This window comes from Castanea sativa, chromosome 6 (genome assembly GCF_040712315.1).
Source record: "Castanea sativa cultivar Marrone di Chiusa Pesio chromosome 6, ASM4071231v1".
In the NCBI taxonomy this organism is placed as follows: Eukaryota; Viridiplantae; Streptophyta; class Magnoliopsida; order Fagales; family Fagaceae; genus Castanea; species Castanea sativa.
In genome coordinates this window covers 34,519,558-34,537,784 of record NC_134018.1, presented here as the reverse complement: position 1 = coordinate 34,537,784, position 18,227 = coordinate 34,519,558, and the positions used below count along the sequence as shown (strand labels likewise).

At 38.4% G+C, this 18,227-nt stretch overlaps 2 pseudogenes; both read right to left on the bottom strand.

The window, feature by feature from the left end:
• Positions 1-1,651: 1,651 nt before the first annotated feature.
• On the bottom strand, positions 1,652-9,616 carry LOC142639178 (transcription factor MYB15-like; annotated as a pseudogene).
• LOC142638290 (zinc finger BED domain-containing protein RICESLEEPER 2-like) lies at positions 2,721-5,407 on the bottom strand (annotated as a pseudogene).
• Positions 9,617-18,227: the final 8,611 nt, after the last annotated feature.

Below are 18,227 nucleotides of genomic sequence, written 5' to 3'. Positions count from 1 at the left end.
GTGGGAATTATGCGTACCTTGGTTTGCAAGGGTTTTGGGGTTTTTATAGTAGGTAGGCTTGACATTCGTATCTTGGCATAGAGGGCTTTTCGTTGTAAGGAAGATCTTCATTAATGTGAGTATCTTGCGAGATCCTTTCCTTATAGGGATTCCCTCGATTAGAGTTAGTCGTAGAGCACAAGATGTTTCCTTATATACTCATGCGTGGAGGCCAAGCAAAGCCATTTTGGGTCTGTCAAGGGCTTCTTTATCCCCGTCAGCTTCCTCTCTTCAGCTTCCCATCCTGCCTGGGCATTCTAATCGTCAGGTCCCAAATATCATTTTCTTGGAGGTGGAGTTGTCAAGTCAAGATCGAAGTTGTCGACTTCGAGTGCATAGACATTGGCTTTACAAGGACGTCATCTTCTTCATTGAAAGTATAGTATGGCGGACACGTTCATTGAGCCCGACAGTCCTATCTTATGTAAACGAGTCTGATATCTTTTCAAAATTACCCTTATCAGCAAGAATGTTTGATAGGATTCCTAACTTCTTGGAGATGTTAATAGCACTTATATTTGTTAAAATCAATCATGGTGCCTTGAGTAATGCTAGTCTTGGAGCAAAAATTTTCATCTCAAGAAGTTGAGTACAACAACTTCTAATGGTAGTGTATTTTGTTTCAACAGGGAAAAAATTATATTGCTTTTACTATTATTTCTTTAGATTTGGTGAATGATTACTGTGGTTGAATAACTATAACTAGAATACACATAAATTGTTCAACTAATATCAACTAATCTATTGCATAAATAATTTGGGGTCTAAATTGGATTTTTGAAAAATGTTTTCCTAATAACCCAAAATGGTGAAAAACATTTTCTACTTTTGAGAATTGGGAGAAATTTTCTACAATTTCCTTACATCCTCCCTCCATTCATTTCTTCATGCTCCTAACACCATTACCACTACCACCTTCACCACGACCACCACTGCCATTATCTTTGAAGACACTACAAATTGTACTCCCACCTATACTAAGTATTGTGTCTATATGAGATATTAATAAATTTTTAAGCATATTAAATGTATATATAAAAGTTTTTCAAGATCATATTCAAAGTTGTAACAATACACATGAAAATTAGTCACTTTATTTTTGGAAAACATTTTCCACAAACAATGTGTTTTCAAGGAAACTATTTTCCACCCAAACAAAACGAATTTGAGACAGTACAATTATCATATCTTGTCGATAGAAATACCAAAAAAAAAAAAACCAATTTGAAATTACAAGGGAAAATGGAATTAGATTGGAAACTCCAACGTTTCACCTCCCCTTGTGTGGATTGTGCCTATTTCATGGGTCATGTACTTAAGCTAATAACATCATCAATTATAACTTAATGTAAATTCACTCTTTGTTAATGTAGGAACCAATTTTCTTGACATGATACCTCATGAAAATTCTCATTTTCTCATAAATTTTTTATTTATTTATTCAATAAATATGAGAGAAAAAAACTAAGATTTAGTTTATTTTCAAAACAAAAAATAACGTGGAACTTGTAAATAGTAGATAATTTAAGCAAAAAGTTCACTTTTAATCTTTGTGAAACACACACTGATAAATATTTCATTTATTCAGTTAATATGAAAATGTGCCAACACACTAGTTCAGCAAATATGGATCTTCATTAATTCCCTGGTAGTTCTTGACTTCTTGCATAGCCTTGTAGATGGAATCTATGCATTCACTATTGCATGATTGAGATGTACTAAATCCTCCCTCTGCCAAGGATACTCAAAAGTTATTCTGGATGTATAGGTAGTGTCCATTATAAAGGGCTCAATCCAAAAGTCAATAAATGATTGTTCAAGTGTTTCTAATGTAGCAAAGATCGTCTTCTGCAACCCAGTTTATGTCAAAAAAAGGAGCATTATCAAAAGTCAAGGAGGAGAATTCTCTGGAAGACGTTTCTAGGGGTAATTGGGAGCTTTCCATAACTTGGTAAGAAGGAGAACTGCTTATAGAACTGTCAGTTTCCACTTTCCATTTTCCTAGCTATATCAGCATCATGTTGGTAAGCTTCATTGGACAGAGTTTTCATCTTGGATATTGTAGTATTATTCTTGGTGCACTTCCTCAGGTGAGCATGCCAATGGTTTTTTATATCATTATCTGTTCTTCTTGTCAAGCTTGCCGCAATCATAGATAGGAATGGCAACGGGTCGGGTTCGGGCCGGGTTTTTGCATACCCGGGCCCGACCCGCGGGCCAAGACCCGAAACCCAGACTCAGCCCGATTATTAATCGGGTTTTTTTTCCCGGGGCCCAGACCCGCCCCGCCGGGCCTCGTTTAACTTCTTGGGCCGAAATTTGGCCCTACCAAAAAAAAAAATTTTGAAGCCCATTAATTTTTTTTTCCTAAATTCAAGCCCATTCAAGCCATTTAACGTGGCCCAAATGCCAAAATTTGCCCTATTATATGGCAGCCAAATCATTTACCTCCATTTATATGGCAGCCAAAATTTGCCCTGTTATATGGCATTTAGGCCACATTATATGGCAACCAAATCAATAAATCACAACTAAGATTTTAAATCAATAAATTACTTAAAAAGCTACAAAATAAATCTCACAAGTCTAAGAAATTACAAAATGTCTTATCCTCCATTAACCAACAAATTAATCTAACAAGTCTAAGAAATTAAAAGGGCTACTAAATTTTTACAAAATGTTTAATCATCCACAACTGTGACACAACTCCCATCCTCTTCATTAGGCTCCCCATCATCAAGAATTGCTTGAAGATCACAATCACCAGACATAGTTGAAGAACCTACAACAACAATGAATTAAAAAATGGAATAAACTTCATCAATTTGTAACAAGCAAATATAAAAATACAATTTTGATTTTATAAATAGAAATTAAACAATTACTAACCATTGATTTCACTCCATAACCAATTCTGAGCACACATCATTGCCTCTATAGTCTTGGGATGTAGCCTACTACGGTGTGGACTTAAAAGCCTCCCACTAATGCTAAAGGCAGATTCTGAAGCAACAGTTGTGACAAGAATGGCTAAAATATCTCTTGCAATCCTTTGTAAAGTAGGATACTTGAGACCATTACTTTTCCACCATCCCAAAATATCAAAATCTTCACTTCTCTTCAACACTCCCTCATCAATGAAATAATCAAATTCCATTCTAGCACTCCCATGTTTCTTTGAACTATTGTTCACAAACAAATCATAAAATGACATTGACCCACTCAACCTAAACTTCATTTGAGCCGCAGGGCTTGAAGCACTACTTGTAGGAATATGAGAACTTCCTTCATTATTTACAGGGGACTCATCTAGATCTTCATACTCATCAAGCAAATCATAACAAAGATTCTTTATTTTTTCAATCTCTAAATTAGAATTATCACCACAAATGTTAGGATAATAAAACTCCAATAACTTCATCTTATATCTTGGATCTAAGATAGCAGCAATAGTCATAACAACACTAACAATAGCCCAATAAGAATTAAATTTAGCAAGCATGCTTTCTGCCATTGTAGCTATCATCTCATTTGAAAACAAACTCCATTCATTCAATGCAATTTTCAACTCACACACCAAAGTAAAATACATATTAGTTGTGGGGTACTTACGACCAGAAAAAAACTCAGTCACACTATGAAACAACTCCAACTTCCCACAAATATCTTTGGCTAACTCTCAATCATGATCATATGGCAAAGAAGAATAAGATGTTTCACGTTTAGCCAAACGCGGGAAAACATCTTTATAAATCAATGCAGTAGAAAGCATTAAGTAAGTTGAATTCCAACGAGTTTTACAATCTAAGACTAACTCTTTGGTGCATTGAACACACAATTGACGTGCATTTTCTTCAAATTTTTGCCTCCTTTTGGGTAATCCAGTCCAATAAATCACACTATCACGAATCCTTTCAATACCATCACCAATAAGAAACAACCCATCTTGAACAATTAAATTCAAAATATGTGCAGCACACCTCATATGCAACATAGACCCACCCAACATAAGAGAACTAGTATCAAGCTTATTCAAGAGAAGTCTTATCATAGCATCATTAGTACTACAATTATCAATGGTTATTGTGGACAACTTCCTATCAATATTCCACTCTAAAAAACAATCAACAAGGACATCAGCAAGGACATCTTTTGTGTGTGGAGAAGGAACATAAACAAACCTAAAAAAATAATGGGAATAATTATAACATAACCCAATAAACATTCTAAATGTAAAGTCTTTAACATTCAATTTATAGATAAAAAAATTACCTTAAAACCCGGCTTTGCAACATCCAAGTATGATCAATAAAATGAGCGGTAATGACCATAAACCCTCTCTTTTTGTTACTTGAAGTCCACATATCAGTTGTAATTGCCATCCTACTTCCATTCTTGTCCATCATCTTCAAAGCTTTCTCATTCTCATTATCATAGATTTTAAGAATGTCACTCTTCAAAGTATTTCTTGTGACAAGTTTAAACAAAGGTTGAAGAGAAACCACAAATTCTCTAAACCCAATGTGGTCAACTATTAAAAGGGGGTATTCATATAGGATGACCATACGAGCAAGATTATTCCTCACTTTGCCTTGATCAAATTGGTAAGCATTTAAACTCATAGTTCCATCCATCTTATTTTGTTGTTTAACTAACACTTGTTGTCGCATATCCCTTATATCTTTAAACTTCAACCATGGACATCTTGCTAAATGATTACGTAAATGGGTTGTACCTTGGCTAGAATCACCCAAGTAAAGTTTGCTACAATGATGGCATTGGGCTTTAATTTTTCCATCAACTTTCTTCCTTGTAAAATGATCCCAAACATCTGAGGTAGTCTTTCTTTTTCTACTTGTATCCAACTCCAAGTCCTCATTTGTAGGCTCTTGCTCTCGCGCTCCCTCTCCCTCTCCCTCTGCCCCTTCTTGTTCCTCTGCCTCTAAGTCTTCTCCTAAGTCCACCGTTGGGGATTTTGGACTCCTAATTGGTTCAAAAGTTTAGGAGTTAGAATCACAACAAATATACTTAAATTTATTATTACACATACTCATTGATTAATACGCACAAATTCATAATTACACAAATTCACAAATTCTATCAACCCAAACATAATTAAACATGATTAACTACAAATTCCAAACACTTACTCATTGTTTAATGGGCATTAAGGTGATGGTGATCCTGAGGGTGAGCTGCCAGGCGACAATGGCAAGGGTGAACGTGAAAATGGTGAAGGAGGCCGCATAGCTGGCAAGGGAAAACGTTCGGTTCTCAAGGGAGAGCCGCTTGGCGAGGAAGAACTAGATTTGTTTCTCAAGGTAGAGCCGCTCGGCGAGGAAGAACTAGATTTGCTTGTGTTTTCCATCTCCGTTTTAGGCTCTGCATTCTCAACAAACACAAAATCAATAAACAATTTCTTCCATTATTTAACACTAGTATGATACTTTGTGCCACCAATACACATCACCAAACATGAAACCCACATTACCCCTTACATAAATTTCAAAAATAAAGAAACCTCCAGATACTCCACTCTAACACTGGAAACTCATAACTCACAAATATATCCAATTAATCACGTATCCCATAATCCAAATTCAATATCCCAACTTATTTTCTAAACCAAAATTCAAGACTATCAAAACCCAACATGCAAATTTCAAAATCTCTCCACATTTCCAAATCCCCAACCACATAAACACATCAAAGATCAAATTTTAACTCAAAACCCATTACACAAATTCACTGGAAATTGACAAGTCACAACTCAACAAGAATATAACATAAATTCAAAAAACCCCTCCACCTTCCCAAAAACTAGACCCATTACACAAATTCATTAAAAACTCAATTCAACAAGAATTACCCAAAACCCACATGCCCCATATTTCAAATTCAACAAACTGTTTAACCCCAAAATTCAAAATTACCAAAACCCAACATGGAAATTCCAAACCCCAACTATGTAAACAATATCATGAAATTCACATTTAAACTCTGAAACCCATTTATACAGATTCACTATAAGCTCATAACCCACATAGAATTGCCCAAAAACGTACACATATATAATTGAAATAAGAATCCAACAATAACACAGATAACACTTAAGTTGCGTTCATGCACCCAAAATTAAAATAAAAAATAAAAACAGGAAAATAATTAGCTTACAATGTTGAGGCGTGAGGCGTGGCTGTTTGCTGAGGGGCTGAGAGGGCGTGATGAGGCGAGGGGCGAAAGGGCGTGATGAGCTGTGAGGGGCTGACTGAGGCGTGATGAGGCGAGGTGAGGGCGTGCTGAGGCGTGAGGGGCTGACTGTGTGAGGCGAGGTGAGAAGGAGTGATGAGGCAAGGTGAGGGGGAGTGATGAGGCGTGGTGTGGCCTGTGAGGGGCTGACCGGCTAAGGTGTGACTCATGAGGGGCTGAGGCGAGAGGGCTGAGTGTGTAGTGAGAGGGGCGGCTGGGCTGTGTAGAGTGAGTAGAGAGTAGAAACTTAGTCACTTAGGGTTACAAAATCAGATGATATATATATATAAGGGGGTGTTTTAGTAATTTAACATACCGGGTCGGGTCCAGGTTTTTTTGATAAAACCCAGACCCAACCTGAACCCGCTTCGGGGGTTTTTTTTTTTTTAAACCCATACCCGACCCTATTCTTTATCGAACTGGGTAGAACCCAGCCCATTAGGGTCGGGCTGGGCCGGGTATCCGCGAGTCGGATCTAAATTGCCATCCCTAATCATAGACCATCTACAAAGAAAAATACAAGGGGTTTATATGGAGTTTTTTTTTTTATGAATGAGAAGCTTGAATTGCATCAAGTGAATAGAGTGCAAAGATCAAGTAACAACACCTCTTAGCAAAACTGGAACAACAGTATATACATTAAATCTAACTCAAATACAAGGGTTTATATATAAGTTCATTGAAAAATTAATTTTGAATCATTTCAAAGAAAAGCTGACTAATTATGGTCACATATCTCTGTTACTTACAGACAAATTTAATGCAAATATAAGATGCTTATGAGTTTCACCATGCCTACATGTTTATGCTAAATTCTTCAAAATTACTAGCATGCGTGAAGTAGGTTCATAAATATTTGTTATCAAGTATGAAAACATGTAAACAAGCAAAAGCGCATGGAAAGAAGGGGAGATTTTGTATATAAACTTATCTACATCTACAAAGTCTTCCCAAATTCTTGTCGAAGAATTTGAAAGTTTTAAGTTTGTACTTATTTCCTAGTTTTCCATGCAATTTGATGATCATAAGCTCTTCTTCTTCTGGGTAGTTTCCTCGTTTTAGATCTGGCCGGAGGTGATTCATCCATCGCAGTCTACAACTCTTCCCATACCTTGATAAACCTGTAAACCAATGTATAACCGAAAAGGTTGATTAGCATGAAATGCAATACCACAAGATTACATTTAAAAATTCTTTTTTTTATATATTTGGATTTTCCCAGGAAAGAAATGTATTACAGAAAATGGATTACAATGATAGTTGATAAAGTCGAATCATGCATAAAAATGTGTTAGGGACATTATTGATGTAATTGGCTAATCCTTTGACAAAACGCACTTCACTTGTAATTAGGTAGATTTAGAATAGTTTAAGACTTCAAGAAACATGTTGTTCGAGTCAAGTGTTAAAGTCATGCAAGTCTGTTCAAAAAACAAGTGAAGAATTGATATTCATTAAAGCTCGACAGAAGCCTATCTATCGAGATTTAATATGAAGCTCGACAGCAGCTTGACAGCAGCTGTATCTGTCGAGAATTACGAAATCAGAATTTTCAGATCTGATTACACGCATATCCAAATGTATTTGTATAGGGTTCCTTATCTCACAACCCTAGACATATATAAGAATTATTTTAAGGGCCATCAAAAAGTGTTGCAAAATGTTTTGTTGTATCCCTACATGCACATTGTAACCGGAGATAGAAATTGTCCTAGTTCATCATTCTCACCGTAGAAACTACTGCGTCTTTGCACCAAGGGTTTTGTGACCAAGGAGTTTCTTGATCTTTATGTTGATGAACTAAAGAACTTTGCAGCCAACATTTTCCTCAAGTTGGTGTGTTAGTCACGTACTAGGATCCGTGCATCATTGGTTAATCACGTACTGGGATTCGTGCATTGAAATGAGAAATTACCGCTAGAATACAATTCCAATTGGATATTGGGGTAAGAGTTCAACTGTAGGTTGGTATTAGGAACTGGGATTCCTTTTACTTGTAACTACTTATTTTGATAATAGTGGATTCTAGGGAGTGGTGACCTTAAATTCACCTAGTGGGGTTTTGCCTCGGTAGTTTTCCTCATTCGTAAACGAATCACCTGTGTCAAACTTATTTTCCGCTGCATTTAACTTAGTTGGTGATTTGTTTGTGCTACCACGCTTATTGCATGTTAAATTGACTTAATTAATTAACTTGGATACTTAATTAATTAATTTGCCAAAGGTATCAATAAATTTTTGGCCTAATAAAATGAACAATAAAAGTCAAGGAAAATGTTCATAGAATAGGCTTCTCTGTCATAAAATTAAAACTAGAAGTGCTTAATCACTATGTTCATTTTTTAGTAATTTGAGAGAAGCTGAGGAATTAGACAGCCTTAATTAGTTAAACATTTCATGAGACAGTAAACATGATGACCACTAATGATACAAATATAGTGTTTTCTCTCTTTTCTTATGTAGAAAAAATACAAATGTGCTTGGATTGATTACTATCTGCTTCAAAATAATAGTTTCTTAAATACCCGCAAATTTGGGAAGTTCCCGCCAGTTCCAATGGCCAAATCTCTAAATATAAGCTCTTAATTTATTATCTTTTTCTACACTCCATGCACCTTTCTTTAGTTCATTTTTATTGATGATGTGCCGAAATCGTCAGTGAGTTGTGGGCTCCAAAGCGCTTCAATGGATACTTGTGAAATAAGAACAAATTGGCCAAACAAAATGCACCGGTGTGGTACCGGCCAAGAACCCTTCGAAGATCAAGTTAGTGAATAAGAAATCTCCAAAAACTCTATAGCGAGAGAGTAAGAGATTTTCTATGTACCTGAGGAAAGAAGAGGTCTGGTACTTATATAGTGGTGAGTAGTAAATCAAGTATCTCTTAGGAGTAGGGATCTTCCCTTGTGGAGGGTTTTTGGTATTAGGATTTCCGTGATTCTAGGGTGTCTTTCCATGTAAAAAAGACATGTGAGCGTGATAAGGTCTTGGTAGGGACCACGTATGGCCACGTGGGTCCCTTCTGCTTCTCTATCTTGTCGGTCTTATGGTCAACTGCCACTTCAATTATTCCCATCAGTATGTGACATATCCGTCGGCTTTGGTGGCATCACGTCTTGAAAGCGTCGTCGGTTTATCAAAGATCCTCCGTCATCTTTTTGTGAAGCCGACGACCCTACAAAGGTCGTCCGCTCTTCTTGCCTTTAGCCTATAGGTCAATTTATTTTTGCCAAAAATACCCCTATCATTTATCATAGAAGGGAACTCTCACCATCTCTGTAAATAAAAATTTTGAGATCAAGTAATTCCCTAGCTCTAAGTAGCACATTTATACAAAAATTTTGAGTTGAAAAATGTTCATTATTTATACAATGATTACAACCTTGAAGGTGGACCTGTCATATGTTCGGTAAACATAATAATATAAAAAACTAGGGCGCAATCTGAAGTTGCAACGAAAAGGGCTTTGATAAAGTAATGATTTCATGGGTGAATAGGTACTCCGTACTCCTTAGAATGTGTTACATGCAGCAATGTAAGCTGAATTCCCGAAATACCATAAATGTTAACTAAGCTTCTATATAGCCATGAGGTTGGCAAAATTTTATTGATAGATATTTGGAGATTATCAATGTAAGCATTGGATTCTAAGAGCATCCACATCAAGCCAGTCAAATTAGCAATTCGGTAAAAAAAAAAAAAAAAAAGGTAAATGATGTATTCGGTCCCTAGACACCATATTTCAATTTTATCCATACCTTTCAATTGTATCCATTTGGTCTTTAGCATTTCAATACTGTGTCAATTTTGTCTCTGTTGTTATCTTTTGAATGAAAATTGATAACATGTTTAATGATCAAAATAAAAAATTAGATTTCGTTGATGTGACAATAAATTAAAATTTTATTTTGATCATTTGTCATATTAGCATTTTTAATCTAATATATAACGGTAGAGGCTAAATTAACATGACACTAAAAGTTATGTACTAAATTGACACAATTGAAATATTATGGACCAAATTGAAAAATAATATAAAAGATAAGGATTAAATATGTTGTTTGCCCAAAAATAAATAAATACCTCTAAAACCGGCATGCACCAGGCTCAAGTGTTTAACATTCCAAAATAACAAATAAATAATAACTTAATACCGTTATTGAATTACTGTGCATCAAAAAATTTAAAAATAAAAAAAATAAATCTCTCTCTCTCTCAATTGATTTTATGTGAATTGTCCAGTGTTTGACTTTGGAGTTCTTTGCACAGAAACTCTCTCTCTCTCTCTCTCTCTCTCTCTGACCAAATCGAATGTATCGACTTTGTAGATCCCACGATGAAACCCCAACAGGCAATTGTTATTGTTGTTCCAAATTGGACAAAGAATTGCAGTCTTGTCGCAGCTTTTTTAGTGCGAAAATCAATGATGAGGGGGAGCTAGGAGAGGTGGTGGAGCTCGTGGGGTGTCTAGTTTGGCAATTGTGGTGGCGGAACTCACGGGATTGCTGAAGACTGAGTTGAATGTGACAGAGATGGAGTGTTGAAATTCATGTAGTTATTTGTGAGTAGTAGATGAACTAAAGTAAGAAAAATGTCCAAATTAGACTAAAATTATGTAGAGCCTAATGGGACTGGTAAGTGAGGTTGAGATTAAAAGTCTTGGCAAAGCTACGTTACCTCAAACATCAGTTCATGTCGAAGTAACTTCCATCCAGTATTCCTGTTGGTGGTCCCTCATCGACGTCATCGTTATACAAAGACAGAAAACAAAACCAACAACGTACATCGATGCAAACATCACCGATGGAAAATTTACAAACCAGCACATGCAGATTATAACATAGCCAGAGTCAGACAAAAATATAGATTTGAAATTGTGATCAATTTCCCACATTTTCATGTACTCTCTCTCTTTGAAAAAGGGGGGAACCAAACTGATGTTGCGACGAAAGTGTGGTCATGGGCTTAATAATTCCATTTGAAAGTGAATTAAGTACGATTCACAATGTGTTACATGCTTCATTCGACATGTGCATTGTAAATAATTGTCTTCTTGACTAATTCTCAGTCATTACTATAGAATAAGAGTTAAAATAAGCTCCTATTCTTTCTAGCCCCAACAAATATAGGAAAACATTACTTAAGGAATTTGGTAATCTATAAGTACTAGCTATATATGATACAAGGCTAAGCCTCTATTTGAATACAAATTATAAATGAAAATTATTCTACTATTCAGCTTATTTTTGCTACTATTTTACTAACAGTCAAAAATATTGTCTTGAACTCATGGTTACATTGTCAGATGAAATGAATTTGAGACCAATTAATTTCTGACACTTCAATAATTCTGTCATGCTAGATTGATCTAAGAATTAGTCAATTCGCTTTTGAAATTTGAACTAAGAATTTCGCAACCTTAATAAATCACTTGAAGCTCAGAAAGGCCATCGCATTACTATTAGCTTCAAAAATATATATGTATCACGTATAACCTGTTCCTATCGTATACAGCGAAACTAAGTAGGCGGAAAAACTTCAGCATCCAAATTTTTATGTGCATTTGCTTCAAGAATATGTTGCGCACGTTTGACAAAGCATGCCAACCTTTTATGCTCATCATAAAATATTGACTAAAAACAGTTTTTTTTTTTTTTGAGACTTTTGTAATTCAAAATCTAAATTATTCATGTCATTGTTTCAAATGGAGTGTGGGGTCTGGGGCTTCGGCCGAGAGCATGGGGTTTTGGCCGAGATCGTGAGTAGTCCGAGTCCGAGGAGGAATATCTCCTTGGATAAACTAATCGCAGATTAGATATAGATCCTAATGATCAAAGTGACCTTTCAAGAAGTTCTAATGATAGAGACGAGTATCATGAACATACAAGAGGGATAAGGACTCAAAATATCTAAGGGAAAGCTGCTACACCGCATTGAATGCCCTGCAGCTAACTTTCTGACCGCATTTATGCAGAAAAGACCCCTGAACAGTGCTACCTCAGCAACCACAACTCACAGAAAGCCAGAAAAGGTGTCTGATGGGACAAGCACTCAAGTGGTGGCTCAAAGGATCAACAAGTGTAGGATTAAAATCATCTAAAAGGAACTATATAATGGAAGAGACCCTTCATGAAAAGGGAATGAAAAAATGAGAAGAGAAAGCACTGTAACAATCTCAACAACTCTTGTAACCATTGTCATCCAATATATATTAGAACAGAGCTCCTCAGAACAGTCCGAGGACAAACTTTCTTGCACAAACCGGGTTTAATTCTTGTTGGCTCATCATCTATGTTAGAAATACTGAATTGAATAGTATTGTATTTCTCAAGTAAAATAATATACATGAGTGCCTTTATATAGGAGGCATATGAGTGTTGTACAAGTAAATATGAGTGCAGTACAAGTAGTACAATGTGTGCTCTACAAGTAAGTGATCTAGATGGGTCAAGCCCACATATGAGTGTACGTTAACAGCCCCCCTCAAACTCAAGGTGGATGTGAGACCAACTTGAGGTTGTCAACCAAATCACGAAAGCGTCCCTTAGGATGGGACTTGGTGAAGATGTCTGCAAGTTGATCTTTGGAGGAGACGGAGAAGAGCTTGAGAGCACCATGAACAAGATGATAACGGATAAAATGACAATCAATCTCAATATGCTTAGTCCGTTCATGGAAGACATCATTATGAGCAATGTGAATGGCACTCTGATTATCACAATAAAGAGGTGTAGCAAAGGATGTAGACACACCTAAGTCTGTAAGAAGCCATCGTAACCAAAGAAGCTCAAATGTGGTATCAGCAAGAGCACGATATTCTGCTTCAGTACTGGAGCGGGCCACAAAGGTTTGTTTCTTACTTCGCCAAGAAATTAAGGAAGAGCCAAGTAGAAAACAATAGCCAGTGGTGGACCTACGATCTGTGGGATCTCCTGCCCAATCAGCATCAGAGAATGCACGAAGTACAAGAGGAGATTGAGCTGAGTAGAAAAGGCCATGGAAGAGAGTTCCCTTCAAGTAACGAAGAATGCGCAGAACAGCAGCATAGTGAGTCGACCATGGAGCAGACAAATACTGGCTGACCTGATGAACAACATAAGAAATGTCTGGACGAGTAACTGTGAGATAAACTAGGCTGCCAACTAATCGTCTGTAAAGAGAAGGATTAGACAATGGTTTCCCCCCCGAGGGAGTCAGATGCGCATTAAGCTCAACTGGGGTGTCAACAGTCTTGCTGTCAGTGAGTCCAGCACGAGACAAAAGATCAGAAGCATACTTGGCTTGAGTAATATAAAGACCATCTGAGGAACGAGTGATTTCAAGCCCCAAGAAATAGCTAAAATGTCCAAGATCTTTCATCTCAAACTGCTGACTAAGAAAATCCTTGAGTTCTTGTATGCCACTAAGGTCATCACCAGTTATGATCATATCATCCACATAGAGGAGAAGTAGAATGGTGCCTTTATCAGTATGACGAAGAAATAAGGCAGCATCATAAGGACTGGCAGTGTAACCCAAGCGAAAAATAGTAGAGCTAAATTTTGCAAACCAGGCTCGAGGAGCTTGTTTAAGACCATACAATGCTCGGCGAAGGCGGCAAACCTTGTTGGAGTCAATGGAGAGACCTGGAGGAGGTTGCATGTAAACTTCTTCACTCAAGTCCCCATTAAGGAATGCATTTTTAACATCCATCTGAAAAAGATCCCATTTTCTAGCAACAGCAACAGCCAGGAGGGCACGAACAGATGAGATGCGAGCAACTGGTGCAAAGGTCTCTTCATAATCAATCTCATACTCTTGTGTAAAACCTTTTGCAACAAGGCGAGCCTTATAGCGCTCAATGGACCCATCTGAGCGAGTCTTAATCTTGTAGATCCACTTACAACCAACCACAGACTGTCTAGGAGGGAGAGGAACTAAGTCCCAAGTATGGTTTTTGGTTAATGCATCAATTTCCTATTTCATTGCAATCTGCCATAAAGGGTCAGTGGAGGCCTCACGATAGGTTTGAGGCTCGTGGAGTGTAGCAAGTGCAGTGTAACAATGGTAATCAAGTAAATGTGTAGGAATGGATCTTACCCGGGTTGAGTGACGAGGTGGAATGTCCTGTGGAGGTGGAAGGTCTTGTGGAGGATCTTCAAGCGGAGCAGAAGCGGGGGACCCAGGCTCGAGTTGGGGTAGCTCGTCATCAATCTACTCGTCATCAATCTGCTCATCTTCGACCTGTCCAGAAGAGACATTAAAAGGATCGAGTGTTTGTATAGAGAAGTCTAAAGGAGGATCAATTGGAGTTGGAGAAGGAACATGAGACTCCTCTGGAAAAACTTCAAGTACAGATGAGGTAGTGAGAGAAGAACGAAAATGAGAGAGCTCAACAAACAAGCGATGTTCCCAGAAGACAACATTACGAGAAACACGAAGGCGATGAGAGACAGGATCATAACAGCGATACCCTTTTTGTGTTTCGCCATAACCAAGGAAACAGCAAAGTCTAGATCGAGGCTCAAGTTTGTTGTGCTCATGAGACTGAAGAAGAACGAAATAAGCAGATCCAAAAGAGCGAAGGTGATGATAGTCAGGGGGTGACCCAAAGAGGTGCTCATACGGAGTTTGATTATGGATGACAGTGCTTGGAATGCGGTTAATGGTGTGAACAGCATGAAGAGCAGCTTCACCCCAGAATGGAGGAGGAACCTTGGCAGAAAGAAGAAGAGTACGAACAGTGTCAAGAATATGACGAAGTTTACGTTCAGCTCGACCATTTTGCTGAGAGGTACCTGGACAAGTTAGATGATGTACAGTGCCATAGGAGTGTAATAGAGCTTGAAAAGCATATTGAGTGTATTCAAGAGCATTATCAGAACGAAATATTTTGATTCTTTTGGAGAATTGAGTTTCAACCATTTTTGCAAAGTTACTATATATTGGCAAAATTTCAGAACGAGATTTCATAGGAAATATCCAACTGTAACGAGAATAATCATCGATGAATACAACAAAATATCGAGATCCACCAATACTAGCAACAGGAGAAGGTCCCCAAACATCAGAATGAATTAACTCAAAAATACTATTAGAAATAGAATCACTATTATTAAAAGGTAAAGCTGGCTGTTTTCCTAACTGGCATGAAGTACAATCAAAATTTTCTTTGGACACAGAACCTAACAGACCCTTAGAAGCTAACTGTTGTACCCGAGAAGAGGGTGCATGACCAAGACGAGAGTGCTAAAGTGAGAGAGAAGGTAAGGAAGACACCACAGCAGCAGCAGCAGCAACAGACACCGGAGCAACGGGTGGAAGATGAAGATTGTCCACTGGAAACATATGCCCAATTCTAGGGCCGGTCCCAAGCTCTTGCCCCGTCCTCGGATCCTGCACAATACACCCAGAATAGTCAAAAATAAGGCGATAACCTAGTTCAGCTAATTGTCCCACAGAACACAAATTATAGGATAGATCAGGAACATGGTAGACCCCAGGAACAGAGAGGTTGGAGGTTGAAACAAAACCAAAACTATTCCCATGCATGGTGGAACCATCAGCTATGTGAATATTGAGGGGATGTGGAGCAGGGTCAAGTTTGGAGAATAAGGACGAGTAAGGTGTCATGTGATTGCAACAGGCAGAATCAAAAAGCCAAGTTTGAGACTTACCAGGTAAAACTGAGAGAGCAGTGGAAAGAGATGCATTACCAGCCATACGAACAGCTTGAGCTATGATCTCCTGTAGGTCAGTGGGTGAGAGGTTGATAGTGGATCCAGAAGACTGGGACTCAGCTGAAATGGGAGGCATTGGCGGAGTAGACTCAGTGTTAGCAACTGCAGCAGTAGATTTGTTGCGACGGTAACAAGTCTCAATAGTGTGGCCAGGGCGCTTGCAATAGTTGCAGAACTTTTTATTGGTCTATCTGCGACGATTGCTGGAGCCAGAAGAATCACCTGAGTGCTGAGGTTGCTCTATGGAAGGAGTAAGGGCCAGAACATTAAACTTATCCTGGGCTCGAAGAGTTGCAAGGCTAGCTTCTTCTCTGACTAACTCATTCACAGCAGTATCAAGAGAGGGAGGAGGACAACGATTCAGAAGCTGACCTTGAATGGGCTCATAGTCCTTGTGGAGTGACATCAGGAACTCATAGAGACGAAATTCATCTCTAATAGCAGCATATTGTTGGGCATCTTTTGAGCATGCCCAAGTTGGATCAGAAAGGTCAATTTGGTCCCAAATGAAGCGAAGCTGATCATAGTAGTCATTGATGGACTGCCCCGGTTCTTGCCTGAGTTGATGCAATTCAACCACTAACTGATATTTCATGGATCCGTGAGTGGTAGAGTATCTTTTGGCCAACATATCCAATGCTGATTTCGCATCATCAAAGCTGCCCAGCAAATTGGAGATGGAGGGAATGGAAGTATTTCGAATCCATGTGAGGATCATGTGATTGTGACTATCCCATTCAATCATGCGATTGAGAAAAACAGCATCTTCTTCACTTGCCCCCTTCACAGGAATAGTAATTGCACCAGTGCAATAATGCCAGAGCATGCGACCCTTAAGGAAACTGCGCATAGCTTGAGACCAAGATAAGTAATTCCTAGTCCCCTCCAATACAGTATTGATGGGGCGAGGAAGAAAAATATCCTTTTTATCCATTTAGAGACACAATATGCAAAAACAGACTGCAAAAATGAAATCTACGCGAAAAACTGAGTAAGGAGAACCTGGCCTGAAAAAAGTCAACTCCAGAAAAAGTCAACAGTCAAAGTCAACGGTCAACGGTCAATGGCCAGAGGTGACGTCAGCAGCGCGCTGGAAGTGACGTCAGCGCTGACGCGGCAGCTGACGTGGCAAGCTGACGTGGCAGGCTGACGTGGCAGATGGCGTGGCAGATGACGTGGCTAGGGCTAACGTCAGCAGGATAATCTGGCGCATGGCGGCGCGTGAGAAGGAGTTTCGGTGCGTGGCGACTCGGTTCGGCGCGTGGGCGCGTGACCTGGAGTGCAGAAACTTTGGGCGGCGCGTGAGGGCGCGTGGAGACTCCGATGACTGTAAGGTTTTCACGAGCAGGTAGATCGGAGCAAGACGATCTTCGTGGTACCTTCGAAAAATTTTTCGGAGCAATATTCACGGCGAAGCCGGAAAAGGCAGTGGTCTTTGCAGTGTTCGAACTCCCCAACGGCGGCTGCTACAGGTCCGGAACCTGAGGACGATGTCTGGAAGACTCGAAGGTTCAACGGCGAAAGACTGTGGCAGTTGTTGTGACAGCGGAAGCAATATGAAGAATGGAGTTACACCAATAAAGACAAGACTGCGAAGAAAAGTCAGAGCAGTGGCTCTGATACCATGTTAGAAATACTGAATTGAATAGTATTGTATTTCTCAAGTAAAATAATATACACGAGTGCCTTTATATAGGAGGCATATGAGTGCTGTACAAGTAAATATGAGTGCAGTACAAGTAGTACAATGTGTGCTCTACAAGTAAGTGATCTAGATGGGCCAAGCCCACATATGAGTGTACGTTAACAATCCAAAACCATATTAACTGTTATCCATGCACTAAATTCTAGCCCTTTGACTCACAATCTACAAATTTATTGTACTGGGTTCACTAGGCCAAGATCCCTTATATTTTGGGCTTGGTCTGAAAATCATGTCCCTACATGGAGTACATGACTTATGAAGTTAATAATTACTTTAGTAGGTTTTTATTTTAATGAGGAAGTTTGTATGTATAATTGTCCTCTTTTGGTCGGTTCTTTTAATAGATTATGTTTTGGAATTAACATGCATAGTTGAGAAAAAGTCATAGGTTAAAATTCTATTAAAAAAAAAAAGAAGTTACTCGCACTGAAAAAAGTTTAGAAATCTCGCTCATCTTTGTCAACCTTGCAAATGAAAATATTCACACTTCGGCAAATAAAAATAATGTATAATCG